Genomic DNA, 13,708 nt, shown 5'->3' with positions numbered 1-13,708 from the left:
CAGGTTGCAAAGACTGCACTCTATGCTCCCTTCAGGTCCATAAGGCTGATAGTTTAGGCGAAGCAATTCCCCCCTGGTTTTGAAAATCGATGATATTAAACTAATTGAAAAGCGGTCATTGAAATAGTTGTTTTCGCCAAGGTTGTACTGCAGCAGCTTATACATATTTCGGGATTCACTCCTATGGGCCAATTCTTCAAATTCAGCAAACATTGAAACTTCAATTTTTTCCAACAGTGTAGGGAAGCTGTCTTTCCAAGATTCTAGGTTGTTTTCTAATAACTGGACCTCATGCTGGGTGCCGAGTCTTGTCCATTCTTCAAAGAATTGAGACTTTTGGTATAGAAGATGTCTTACTATCTTGTTTGGCAGTCGATGATTTGGGAGCGCTATTATTTTGGAGATATAGTACAGATGCATCTTGAGGGTGAAGACGTAGAGCGGCGCGACACCGATACCTCAAAAGTTTTTCAACTTCCTCATGCTGATTTATTCCCCATACTTGCCCCGCATAACACATAACTGATCGCATGACCGCTTCAAAAAGCTTGTACTTAGCACTCGGAGCAATGTGTTTTTTCCCAAGTACTCCGTTCCAATTGCAGTTGATTGCTTTTTTTACTTCCTTCAACTTTTCCTGAAGATGCTTTTTAAAAGAGAGCTGCGGGGTTATGATAATTCCTAGGTATTTATACTCCCTTACCACATCGAGTTCCTCACATTCCCATTTCCATTTCTCATCCCTTGCATACCGTCCTGTTCCATTTCGAATTATCATCACTTTAGACTTTCTGGTATTAACTGTGAGACTCCACAGATGGCAGTACAATTGCAATTTGTTTATCATGATTTGCAACATATTTGGAGTCTCTGCAAAAATGACAATATCGTCTGCATAAAGCAATGCTTTTATGTCGGTACCCGCAAAAGAAATACCTCCTGGAAGAAACTATGTCAGGTCATCTAAGAAGAGTGAGAAGAGAAGTGGACTCAAAAGGCAACCTTGTTTGACTCCTGATGTCGTTTGAAACCAGTCTGATCTTTCAGCTCCGTCCCATACTGCTGATAAATTATCTTCATACAGCCGGCGTATTATCGTTAGCATTTTTGATGACAAACCGAGACAACTGAGTTTGTAGAAGAGAGCGATCCGGTTGATTGAGTCGAAGGCTGCCTTAAAATCAATGAAGAAAGCATATAATTTCTTTCCTTTGCTAATGTAAGAATTAGCGATACTTGTTAAGGAAAAAATATTGTCTACTGTTGAATATTCCTTCCTGAACCCAGCTTGAAACTCACTTAGGAGGTTGTGTTCTTGTGTCCAGAGTGTCAGCCTGTCTAAAATGACTCCGGTAAAAATTTTCATAACTGCGTTCAATATACCTCGATAGTTGTTAGGGTCGTTTACATCACCTTTTTTAAATAGGGGAAAGATGATATTCTTTCGAAAGTTTTGTGGAATTTCACAGCTATCAAAGATGTAGTTGAAGGCATCCGTAAGCTTTGTTATGAAATTTTCCGATGCGTACTTGTAGAATTCGTACGGGACACGATCCTCCCCTGGAGGCTTATTTATACTGCATCTGTTAAGGACATCTGTTATCTCTTGTGTTGTGAAAGCACGGTCGAGATAATCGTTTCCCACCCATGGGTAGGCAAACTGCATTTGATTTGGGCTTCCCGAGACAGAAAGTAACCGTTCGAAATGTTCCGCTAATATAGTTATGCTTATTTCAGTTTTCCTCGCAAATAGTATGCCATTTAATTCCCGAACAAGTTTCCAAAAAGCTCGGCTGTCTCTTACTTCCGATAATCTTTGCATGAGAGAGCGAGAGTATTGGTTTTTCTTTTCTTTACAAATTGTTTTGAAAGCCTTATATTTGCCTCTTGATACCTTGATTTAGCTGACATTGAATTTGTTGCTCTGAGAAGTTTCAGAAATCCGAAAGACTTTTTCCTTGCTGCCTCGCATTCTGCATCAAACCATGGATCCTTCCAGTTTTGCATGCGGCGTGATTGAAAAGTTTGTGCTGTTTGAGATATGCTTGAAACTAGCAGATCAATACCTCGAGTGGACTTAATTTGGTCATCGCTTAGAGTATTTATACACAAGTCAAGGTTCATTTGATATGACGCCAACAGAGTTCCTTTCCACTTAAGTTTAGGTAGTAATTTCAGACCTTCATTTCTTTCTCCTTGTAATTCACTGAATTTACACTTAACATTTAATGGAAGGTGATCAGAATATACTAGTTCCTCAACGCTTAGATCATCTACACAATCAAGCCACCTTCCACGAATGAGGCAGTAATCTATTGTGGAACAGGAAGTTCCTCTTATAAAGGTGAAGTTACCATTTTTGTCGCTATATAAAAGATTAAATACTTAGAACTAGTTAAAGAAACGTACAACCTCTACAACTACTGCTTACGTGTCACTTCATAACTAAAATCCAAAACGCACAAGAGCCTAACTGTAACCAACACATGAATAGCAATTTCTTGTACTTTAACGAAAAAAAAATAAACTGAACGTAATAACTCCACTTTTGCGCTGAAAACTTGTAGGAAAGAAGGAATGTGTTTGGATTTTAGTAGGAACCTTCTACCTACCAATAACATTCTTTCACTATCATCATAAACATGTCGTTATCTATCTATCTGCATTAAGCTAAGCACGCCAAGTGAACTATTCTATGTTCGTTTTAGACACCTACCTAACTACACAACCAATAAGCGATCGCTTTACAATTTAAACATATGTACATATTCTTCCTCTTTCTTATCTTCAGATAATTTACTTTCCATCCTGGTTCTTCTAATATGAAATTAAAAAAAGAGGCTGGGATGCGACCCACACTGATAACTTCCCATCCCGTCTGTCGATTTGTCTCGCTTAAAAGTTTGTCTATATGTACTCGTATCAATTTTTACCAAATTTGCTTACTATTTTTTATAGATTTTATTTTTTATGAAAAAACGCACTGTTGGATTTTATATAAAAAAGTACTGAATATCCAAAACAATATTTTCTGTGAAATAAAATAAGTTTGAAGCCAATATTTTTACTTTTTGAAAAGCTATTTGAGTCGAAAGTAAATTTTTACCAAGTTTTAGTATTGTTTTTTTTTTTAGAGTTTTATTTTTTGTAAAAAAACTGTCAATTCGATTTTTTTCAAACTTTAACTATTTGTTAACAACAATATTTTTTGAAAGATAAAAGTAAATTAAAGCCAATATCTCAAAGTTTGGAAAAGATATTTGAGTCCAAAATCAGTTTTTACCAACTTTTATTATTTTTTTTAGGTTTTTATTTTTTGTAAAAAAACTGTCAATTCGATTTTTCTCAACATTTTATCAGATGTCAAAAACATTATTCTTCGTTGCACAAAATTCATTTAAAGATGAAATCATATTTCAGTCGTAAAATTTTGGAGGTGACAAATTTGTTTTCAGTTTTATTGAGTTATAAAAAAACCGTTATATTGATTTTTTTCAAAAAATATACCTGTTTGGTATCACGTTACAATATATTATATAAAATTTAATTCAAGTCTCTAGCGTTTTTGGTTCGTAAGATATTTAGGGTTAACCAAAATTTTCACCTTTTTTTCAAACTTCTATGGTAAAAAAACCACCCACGGAATTTTCTTGAGAGCCCTTTCTGCATCTTTCTGCCTTATTATCTGTATAACAAAATTTATTTGAAGTTGATATCTCTTCTGGTTCTTGAGGACGAAAAAACGTAGCGAACGTACGTAGCCAGTTCATGCCGTCGCAAAAATTTGAAATGACCTGACCAAGAAACTTTTCCCTCAATCAGTCGTGGTAGGTGGCTTCTTGACAACGTCCAAGTCAAGATTGTTCGCCAACTTCGCCTTGAATTGATTGTAGACTTTGCCCATTGTCATTTCGAAAAAATACGGACCAATAAAACCTTTCAGTCAAAGAGCGTCACTTTAACTGGATTTAACTTATTCACACATTCTAAATTAAGCGGTCTTCTATCGTAAATGGTTAACATTCAACTTATACTGGGAAGGTTCTGAAGGCAAGTTTCTAGTATCTGATTGGCTAGCTGTCAAAAAATTGCCTTTCAATTAAGGGATCTTTATTAGAAATTATACTGGAATGTAAGCCAAAAAAAACTCCCTAACTATTGAGTCAAAATCACTTACACTACATCAAAAAATTGCACGTACAGCAATTTAAAATAAATGGTTTTTCCTTACACTATGAACTTCCTACCACAAATCTGAGCTTATTGACTTTATTTGATAAAATTATAATATATAATAGGAAATGCAACAAAACTGCAACAAAATGGTCGAGCTTTGCCTCATGGTTTTTTTTGTTACCGTTAGTAGAATTTTGTCAGGAATGTCAAAAAATTGCTCGCACATCATACAAATGTTCGTACACTGCTCTCTTCTCTAACAAAATGGAAATAACAGTTCTTTTTGAAATGTAAATTGTGTACTGTAATGATATTGAGAGATCTATGCTCTGTATGCCGTGGTGTATTGATTTTTCAACTGTTTTTTTTTTTAATTTTGCGAAGTTTATTTCGAAAATAGAGGCTTCTCATAAAAAAGTCCCCCAGGAGTAAGAAAACTAATTTTTAAACTAAGAAACGACGGAAAAAGTTATGCTGAGATATCGCCAACTATTGGTAGACCACGGTCTACAGCTCAATATGTATTAAAAATTAATTTGAAAAATAAAAGCTTTGAAGTGGCCTCAGAAAGAGGTCGAACAAAAATTCTAAACGCTCATATGGAACAAAAAATTGAAAGAATAGTAAAGGCTGATCCCAAGTTAAGTGCTACATTCTATTTGAAAAGCTTGCTTTAAAGCATGTTTTGACGTTATCGAATGTTTTTTCAATTGTTTTTGAAGATAATCCCACAACAGCTCATCGGAATCAAGTCTGGGTTCTGTGGTGGAGAATATAGAATGTCTGGGAGCATAATACAACAATCCTTTACTTTTCGTGTGGTGTGTTTAAGATCATTATCCTGTTGAAAAATCCAGCTGGGACCCAGAGTCAAAACTTCGACTGAAGGTTGCAAGTTTTTTCTTAGTATGTCCAACTACATGTGCTGGTCCATGTTTCCATCGATAAACACCAGTTTTCCTATTTCTAACCAAGCCATACTGCCCCACACTATAACGTGTCCTCCACCGTGTTTTACAGTTTCTCGGAAATTTTGAGCCTCTATTGCAGTGCCATTTTTTTGCCAATTTTCGAAGGACCGTTCGTTCGTGACCAAAAATATTAAATTTGCTCTCATCAGCGAATAACACTTTTTTCCAGAACTCTAAATCTTCATCTTGCGTAAAGTATCAAAGTTTATACGTTTTTCTTTGTTTGGTTCACTTATTAAAGGCTTTTTTCTTGGAATTCTTGCAAAACATCCATGTCTGTTCAGAGTTCTTCCAATTGTTCGCGCGCAGATACTTGTGCTGCATCTCTATGAGACTACTTCTTGAATGGTGGACGAATGATGTAATTTTCGCACTCATTATAACATACAAAAGCATATAAACTAACGGGAATAATTATCGTACGATGATTTTTGACTCTTTGACTGGACCACATTTTACTCTTTTTATTTATAACTTGAGTAATAAAATATGGAGAGAGAAAAAATATAACAGTAATTCTATGTCATTGAAAAAGTCTTATGAAGACACGATAACAAATTCATTTATTTTTAAACGCAGAGATGCTATAAGAACTTAGCATATCGTACGATAAATTTTGTCAGTCAGTGTATACATAATCAATTTTTTTATCACTGTATACGTGCAATTTTTTGACCTTTGATTTCGTACTTTGCCTAAGTTGTTGCATTTTTTTGTCTTCATAAAGTTTGTACTAATTTATTTTGTTTTGTTTTTAATCCTCATATAATAAACAATACCAAAATGGCAAAAAGAATGGTTGAATGGCAAGTGAGCTATGAAGAGCCGATCCTTGCCTGGCTAGCTCGTCAGCCCGTTCATTTCCCACGAAACAACTACGGCCCGGAACCTAGATCAGGGTAACACTGAGGTTAATATTCAGGCTTGCAAGCTCATCGCGACATTGCTAGACCAATTTAGATGAGGATGTGGCCGAGTTAATGGCTTTGACAGCTGCCTGACTGTCTGTGAAGATAGCCGCATTTCGGTTTTGGTTTGGGCTTTGTTTAAGAATCTTACATGCCTCACTTATTGCCAGCAGTTCAGCCTGACAAACGCTAGCAAAGTCAGGAAGCCTTAAGGATTTGGCTACATTTAGGGACTCAGAAAAGATCCCAGAACCAACTCCGCACTCCATCTTTGAGCCGTCAGTAAAGATGGTTGTGTCGAAACCTATCAACACGATGTCATCCTCCCAATCTTCTCTGGATGGGAAAATAACCTCAAAAAACCCTTACTAAGGCTCAAAGTAGGAGTGCAGTAGTCAGTGTCTACCGAGATAATATCTGAGGAAATCAATTTCGTTGTGTTGCTGTGACCATAAGGTTTTGACAATCAGCTGTTTGATTCCTTCAGCCTAATAGCGCTGCAGAAAACTATGTATTTAATATAAAGGTCGATTGGTAGAAGATCCAAAATAACGTTTAAGGCGTCCGTTGGGCAAGTACGAATGGCCCATGTTATGCCCACGCAAGCTGTTCTCTGAACCTTCTTTAGCTTATTAATATTATAGGCTTTGCTAAGAGCAGGCCACCACACAATCGACCCATATGTTAAGATTGGACGTACTACGGCTGTGTACGTCCATAAAATCATCTTCGACTGAAGTCCCCACTTTTTGCCGAACGTTTTGCTGCATGCGCAGAAGGCAACTCAGGCCTTCTTAACCCGTACTTCAATATTTAGTTTCCAGTTTAGTTTAGGGTCGAGTATAACTCCCAAATATTTTGCACTGGAAGACAATGACTGGATTTGACCGTTGAATCGAGGTAGCGTGAAGGGCGGTACTTTAGTTTTGGTGGTAAAGAGCAACAGTTCAGTTTTACTTTGGTTAACTCCTAGTCCACAACTCGTGGCCCAGTTGCTAACTTTCTTCAAAACTGACTCCGTGATTTCACTAATCACAGAGGTGTACTTTCCTAACACCAACAGCACCAAATCATCCGCGTAGGCTACCGCCTTCACTCCACATCTCTCTAATTTAACGAGAATTGTATCCATGACCAGAAGCCATAGAACAGGCGAAAGAACACCACCCTGGGGTGTTCCCCTACTCACGTGTTTTGTTGCGATTGTATTGCCTAGAGTGGCTTGAATCTTCCTACCACTGAGCATGGAAATAATCCATTCTCGAATGAAGTCTTCTACACCGAACAACTTAACGAGCGATTCTTCTATGGATTCTGTAAGGACGTTGTTAAAAGCATCTTCTATGTCTGGAAGGTGGCAAGAGTAAATTCTTTATAGTGGATTGTTTGTTCTACAGTACGCACTACTTCATGGAGGGTAATTCTCCTTAGATTTGCCATTAAGATAAGCATGCTGAGAGCTTTCGAGAGGTCGTCAAACTAGGATTTCTCTAATATGGTAATTAAGAATGCGCTCCAAGGTTTTAAGCATAAAAGATGTTAAGCTTATTGGTCTGAAATCCTTCGCAGATTCGTGACCTCGCCTACCCACTTTCGGGATAAAAACTACTTTGACCTGTCTCCACGACATGGGCACATGTTTGAGAAGGAGACATCCTTTGAAAATTTGTTCCTGCCATGGAGCTGCCACATCATGCAACTTTTGAAGCATAACTGGCAGTATGCCATCCATGCCTGGGGATTTATATGGAGAAAAAGTATTGATGGCCCACAAAATATTTTCTCTGGTTATAACGGAATTGGCTTGCTCCACATGAGCTACGTTTAGCTCTGTGGTTTCAAGCGGTTCGGGGTTATCACTCTCGCAACTCGGAAAGTGCGTCTTCATCAGTAGCTCAAGAGATTCGGCTGGAGAGGCTGTCCAGGTTCCATCAGGCTTTTTTAGAAATGAAGGATTACAATGTTCCTTCGATAAAACTTTGCTGAGCCTTGCGGAGTCCTTTATGTCTTCGATTGATTGACAGTATTCTCTCCAGCTTTGTCTTTTGGCTGATGACAGGGCTTGCTAGTAAATTTTAAAAGAATCATTATACGGTTAGTAAAACTTATGTTTGTGGCAGATATTGAAAATTGTCCTCGTCATTTTCCTAAGACTGGACAATTCTTCATTCCACCAAGAAGGAAGGGTTTTACGGCTATATTTACATGGGCAAGAGACTCTAAAAGCTTTACTTATAGAAGTTTCAAAGGTTTTCACCTTTGATTCAAGGTCTCCTATCGATTCAGTAAGATTCGGTAAGTTTCTTAGTTTGGAATTCGCAATTTGACTGAATTTCGTCCAGTTAGTTCTTTTGGGATTTCTGTAAGGCGGAGGGTTTTTCGACTCGAAATTAATTTGAAAAAGAATCCACTTGTGATCCGAAAACGTATTCAAAGGGGAAACTCTCCAATTCTCCACTAATAAATTACGGTTGTTTACTAAAGTAACATCAAGCACATCCTCCCATCCATCATAATTTTCCGAGCTCGGAAAGACGAAAGTGGGAGTATTGCCATTTGTAACAGAAATGGTCATATTATTTTCAATAATAAAATCAAAAAGTGACGCACCTCGTTCGTTGATCACAGAACTTCCCCAAAGGGTATGCCGAGCATTTTGCATAATCAACTGAAGGTTCCGAACCAAGTTCCGAGTTTGAAGTTTATGGCACTTGAAACACTCACTAGTTGTATTTGTCAAAATTTAAGTTCAAAGAACGCTGTTAACTGCAAATGAAGTCCCTTATGTTGTCTGAACCTACCCATTTTGATATTTCATATGACAGTTGAGTTGAAGTGTCAAATGTCAGCGTCACCAATTTGAAACAATAAAGTCAATAATCTGTCAATATCTATAAATCTCAGTTCTATATTCTATAAATTCAAATAGAAAAAGTGTTTAAATATCACCAATGAAGATGTTTATATGTCGTTTAAAATCCAACTCGCTTCCAAAAGAAAAAAAACATCCCCAAAATAGCTAATAAAAGAATAAGTTGAATAATAGAGTCCTTTCAATCAAAAAACATTCAACTTCACTTGAAAGATAATAGCGAGTCAATTTGTTTATTTTTCAATTCAATAACTCACCGGTTGCCATTAAAAGATTTAAGGTAAATTTAAAAAAATTCTCAATAAAGAATAAGGAAGAAAAGATTCTTCTTCTTCAAAAACAAAACAAATACATTCATAGATTTAAATTCCTCATGGTTTTTCCAATACGTATAGAGGATTGGAAGTAAAGTACGTCATGTTCCTATATTGACATAAAAGAAAAACACACGTAGCTCAATATAGTTGCTGTCTGTGCAGCATTTTCTATTTGTACTTGCACAAGGTGAAAATGAAAACCTTTTTTATTTTTTGTTGTTATTCCATCTCAAATAAATACAAAAACAAAATAAATGACGGACAACCAATAGATGGACCAAAAAGTATAAAAACGTGCATTTGTACTGCATATCTAAAACACTAAAAACACCGACCTCTGGTCAGATCTCACCAAGTAACCGCGCCATCATCGTAGAACATCGTTTAGCACATTGTTGTTAAAAGTCGATCTTGACGAATGCATCGTGAATACTGAAGAAGTACATATATAAAGGTACTATATTATTATTAAGTGGTACTGGTACGGGTTACGGGTATACCTGGGTGCCGGTGCAGAATGCTGCATGTAGCCTTTAGCACAAGTGAGGGCATTTTTTCCTTTTTAGACACGAATCAGTTACAAAATCCAAATGTTTTCCATCACTTCAAGTGAATTAGCGTGTGACACAATCGAAAACTAACGAACACAGTCTCTAAATGCAATATTATGTCCAAGCGAACTATTGACACAGCCCAATGCTCATTGCTTATTGCTTTTTGAGTTATGAAATGTATTTTCTACTACTTTATTATTTTCTATATATACATACATATGTAAGTAATTATGTGTGTATGTAAGTCTGTTCTGTTCTCTGCTGTAGCTTGTCATTATTTTGTTTTTCTTGATGACGTTTAGAAAAAAAGAAAATGCTTCAAGTTAAATATAATTTTAAAACACGAGGAAATACAGAGTTGAATTTACTAAATATATGAAATTTAAGGCCCGAAACTCTTGGGAAATCCCTTTAACTTTTGACGTTTAATATTTCACATGTCAAATCATTTGGATATCCAGAAAAGATATACATATTTCAAATTTCTACTACCCGCTATCCGTAAAGTGTCTGATATGGAAAATCGAGGTATGGTTGTAACTAATTGACGTTTTTTCTCTTTGAGCTGTCAACGGAATACAGAACTGTCAAAAATTCAATGTATTTCGCATTGTCAAACTATTCGGATATAAAAAAAAGAGAGAGTGCAAATTTTCGCTATTCGTAAACTGTCAGATGGGAAAATTAAGATCTGACTGTCATTATTTGACAGGGAAAATTGGGGTATGGTTGTCACTAATTGACATTTTTTCTTTTTAAGCTATCAACGGATCAAAAAACTGTCAAAAAATCCATATTTGTCTTAATTTATATACTTCAGCTAAATTTTGTTAACATTCTGTGCAGCTCAGAGCTTGCTCAGGAGGAAATCGTTAATTTTTTTTTGTGATTTCAACCCAAAAATCGCTCAGATATTATTGAAAAAGAAAAACGACAATTAAACTGGAGCAGATAGTGATGAAGTAACCATCATTTGAGATCAGATTGGTAGATATCGAATATGGTAATATAAAAGGCTTGAGATTCGAAACTATCTAAACGGTGATTTTTTAAGAGCTTGAGAACTTTAAAAAACAAAACGCATAAAATTTGCAAAATCTCATCGATTCTTTATTTGAAACGTTAGATTGGTCCATGACATTTACTTTTTCAAGATAATTTCATTTAAATGTTGACCGCGGCTGCGTCTTAGGTGGTCCATTCGGAAAGTCCAATTTTGGGTAACTTTTTCGAGCATTTCGGCCGGAATAGCCCGAATTTCTTCGGAAATGTTGTCTTCCAAAGCTGGAATAGTTGCTGGCTTATATGTGTAGACTTTAGACTTGACGTAGCCCCACAAAAAATAGTCTAAAGGCGTCAAATCGCATGATCTTGGTGGCCAACTAACCGGTCCATTCCTTGAGATGAATTGTTCTCCGAAGTTTTCCCTCAAAATGGCCATAGAATCGCGAGCTGTGTGGCATGTAGCGCCATCTTGTTGAAACCACATGTCAACCAAGTTCAGTTCTTCCATTTTTGGCAACAAAAAGTTTGTTAGAATTGAACGATAGCGATCGCAATTCACCGTAACGTTGCGTCCAACAGCATCTTTGAAAAAATACGGTCCAATCATTCCACCAGCGTAAAAACTACACCAAAGTGCATTTTTCGGGATGCATAGGCAGTTCTTGAACGGCTTCTGGTTGCTCTTCACTCCAAATGCGACAATTTTGCTTATTTACGTAGCCATTCAACCAGAAATGAGCCTCGATTATGTAGACCATAAATCGGACGTAAAACGCGAAACACATTCCGAACCGAACACTGATTTTGGTAATAAAATTCAATGATTTGCAAACGTTGCTCGTTAGTAAGTCTATTCATGATGAAATGTCAAAGCATACTGAGCATCTTTCTCTTTGACACCATGTCTGAAATCCCGGGTGATCTGTCAAATACTAATGCATGAAAATCCTAACCTCAAAAAAATCACCCTTTATTTATAATATGCGCACACTCAAGGGAATATTTTTACCCTTATTTTGAAGACACAGTGTGAGCACTGGGAAGAGGAGGGAGGGTTTGAAAAGAGATGTCGGTGCACATTGGTTTTGAGTTCCTGAATATTGCAATGCCTTGGAAAAACAGAGTGTGGTAAGGCATTCCACATTCGCGTAGTACGGCTAAAGAACGAATCTCTGTATTTGACAGTACGGCCGACGTTAGACTCGAGGCTAAGAAAACTTATTTACCTAAAGTTATTTACGGCAAAATTGAACTTATTTTCATTTATTAAAATTGTTTTTAAAAACGGAAAAGTTTATGTTAAAGATTTTGGGTTTCAAATCACTGTAAAATTGATGTTTTAAGTCTCGAATCAATGAGAATGTAAAATCGAAAAAAAGGCTGGGATGCGACCCACACTGATAACTTCCCATCCCGTCTGTCGATTTGTCTTGCTTAAAAGTTTGTCTATATGTACTCGTATCAATTTTTACCAAATTTGCGTACTATTTTTTGTAGATTTAATTTTTTATGAAAAAACAGACTGTTGGATTTTTATATAAAAATTACTGAATATTTTCTGTGAAATAAAATAAATTTGAAGCCAATATTTTTAATTTTTGAAAAGCTATTAGAGTCGAAAGTAAATTTTTACCAAGTTTTAGTATTGTTTTTTTTTTAGAGTTTTGTTTTTTTGTAAAAAAAACGGTCAATTGGATTTTTTTCAAAATTTTATTGAATGTTGACAACAATATTTTTTGAAAGATAAAAGTAAATTAAAGCTAATATCTCAAAGTTTTGAAAAGATATTTGAGTCGTAAATAAATTTTTACCAACTTTTATTAATTTTTTTTCAGGTTTTTATTTTTTGTAAAAAAAACTGTCAATTCATTTTTTCTCAAAATTTGTCCTAATGTTGAAAACAATATTTTTTATAAGTAAAAATTATAAAATTAGTTAGAAGCTATTATCTCAAATTCTTGAAAAGATATTTGAGTCGAAAATCATTTTTTACCAACTTTAGTTAATTTTTTTTCGGTTTTTAATTTTTTGTAAAAAAAACTGTCAATTTGTTTTTTTTCAAAATTTTACTGAATGTTGACAACAATATTTTTTGAAAGATAAAAGTAAATTAAAGCCAATATCTCAAAGTTTTGAAAAGATATTTGAGTCGAAAATAAATTTTTACCAACTTTTATTAATTTTTTTTCAGGTTTTTATTTTTTGCAAAAAAACTGTCAATTTGATTTTTCTCAACATTTTTCAGAAAGTTGAAAACAATATTTCTTATAAGATAAAAAAAAGTTTGAAGCCTAAATTTCAAGTTTTTGGAAAGATATTTGAATCGATATTCAATTTTTACCAACTTTGAGTAATGTTATTTTTAGATTGTTATTTTTTATAAAAATAAAACTATCAATTCGATTTTTGTCAAAATTTTATCAGATGTCAAAAACATTATTCTTCGTTGCACAAAATTGTTTTGGAGATGAAATCATATTTAAGTCGTAAAATTTTGGAAATGACACATTTTTTTTTTCAGTTTTTTTGATTTATAAAAAACTGTTATATATATAATATTATTCTTTGATATCACGTTACAATAAATTATTTAAAATTTAATTCAAGTCTCTAGCGTTTTTGGTTCGTAGGGTTAACCAAGATTTTCACCTTTTTTTCAAACTGCTGTGGTAAAAAACCACCCACGCAATTTTCTTGAGAGCCCTTTCTGCATCTTTGTGCCTTACTATCTGTATAACAAAATTTATTTGAAATCGATATCTCTTCTGGTTCTCTTTCTATGGACGACGAAAAAAACGTCGCGAACGACATCTTTCTAAAAATCTTTTATTTTGACTCTAGGGACCTTGAAACGTCAAGAAATGTCAAAATTTTCAATTTGACATATCGGACCCATTACAATAAC

The 13,708-nt window shown here is 35.1% G+C and overlaps 1 protein-coding gene and 2 long non-coding RNA genes across 3 annotated transcripts in view; 1 reads left to right on the top strand and 2 right to left on the bottom strand.

Annotated features, from left to right (window-relative positions):
- The window catches only part of LOC129948445 (flagellar attachment zone protein 1), an 85,512-nt gene that overhangs the window by 29,147 nt on the left and 42,657 nt on the right, over window positions 1-13,708 (top strand). The gene's annotated exons all lie outside the window — the stretch shown is intronic.
- Window positions 1-13,708, bottom strand: part of LOC129948448 (uncharacterized) — a 43,848-nt gene that overhangs the window by 29,544 nt on the left and 596 nt on the right. The gene's annotated exons all lie outside the window — the stretch shown is intronic.
- Window positions 9,383-9,975, bottom strand: LOC129948447 (uncharacterized). Its single transcript, XR_008781876.1, has 2 exons — window positions 9,745-9,975; window positions 9,383-9,676 (listed from the first exon to the last, which is right to left on the bottom strand). It is a non-coding gene; the product is annotated as an uncharacterized LOC129948447 (long non-coding RNA).

Source organism: Eupeodes corollae, chromosome 2 (assembly GCF_945859685.1).
Source record: "Eupeodes corollae chromosome 2, idEupCoro1.1, whole genome shotgun sequence".
Classification (NCBI taxonomy): Eukaryota; Metazoa; Arthropoda; class Insecta; order Diptera; family Syrphidae; genus Eupeodes; species Eupeodes corollae.
This window is presented reverse-complemented; position numbering and strand designations above follow the sequence as displayed.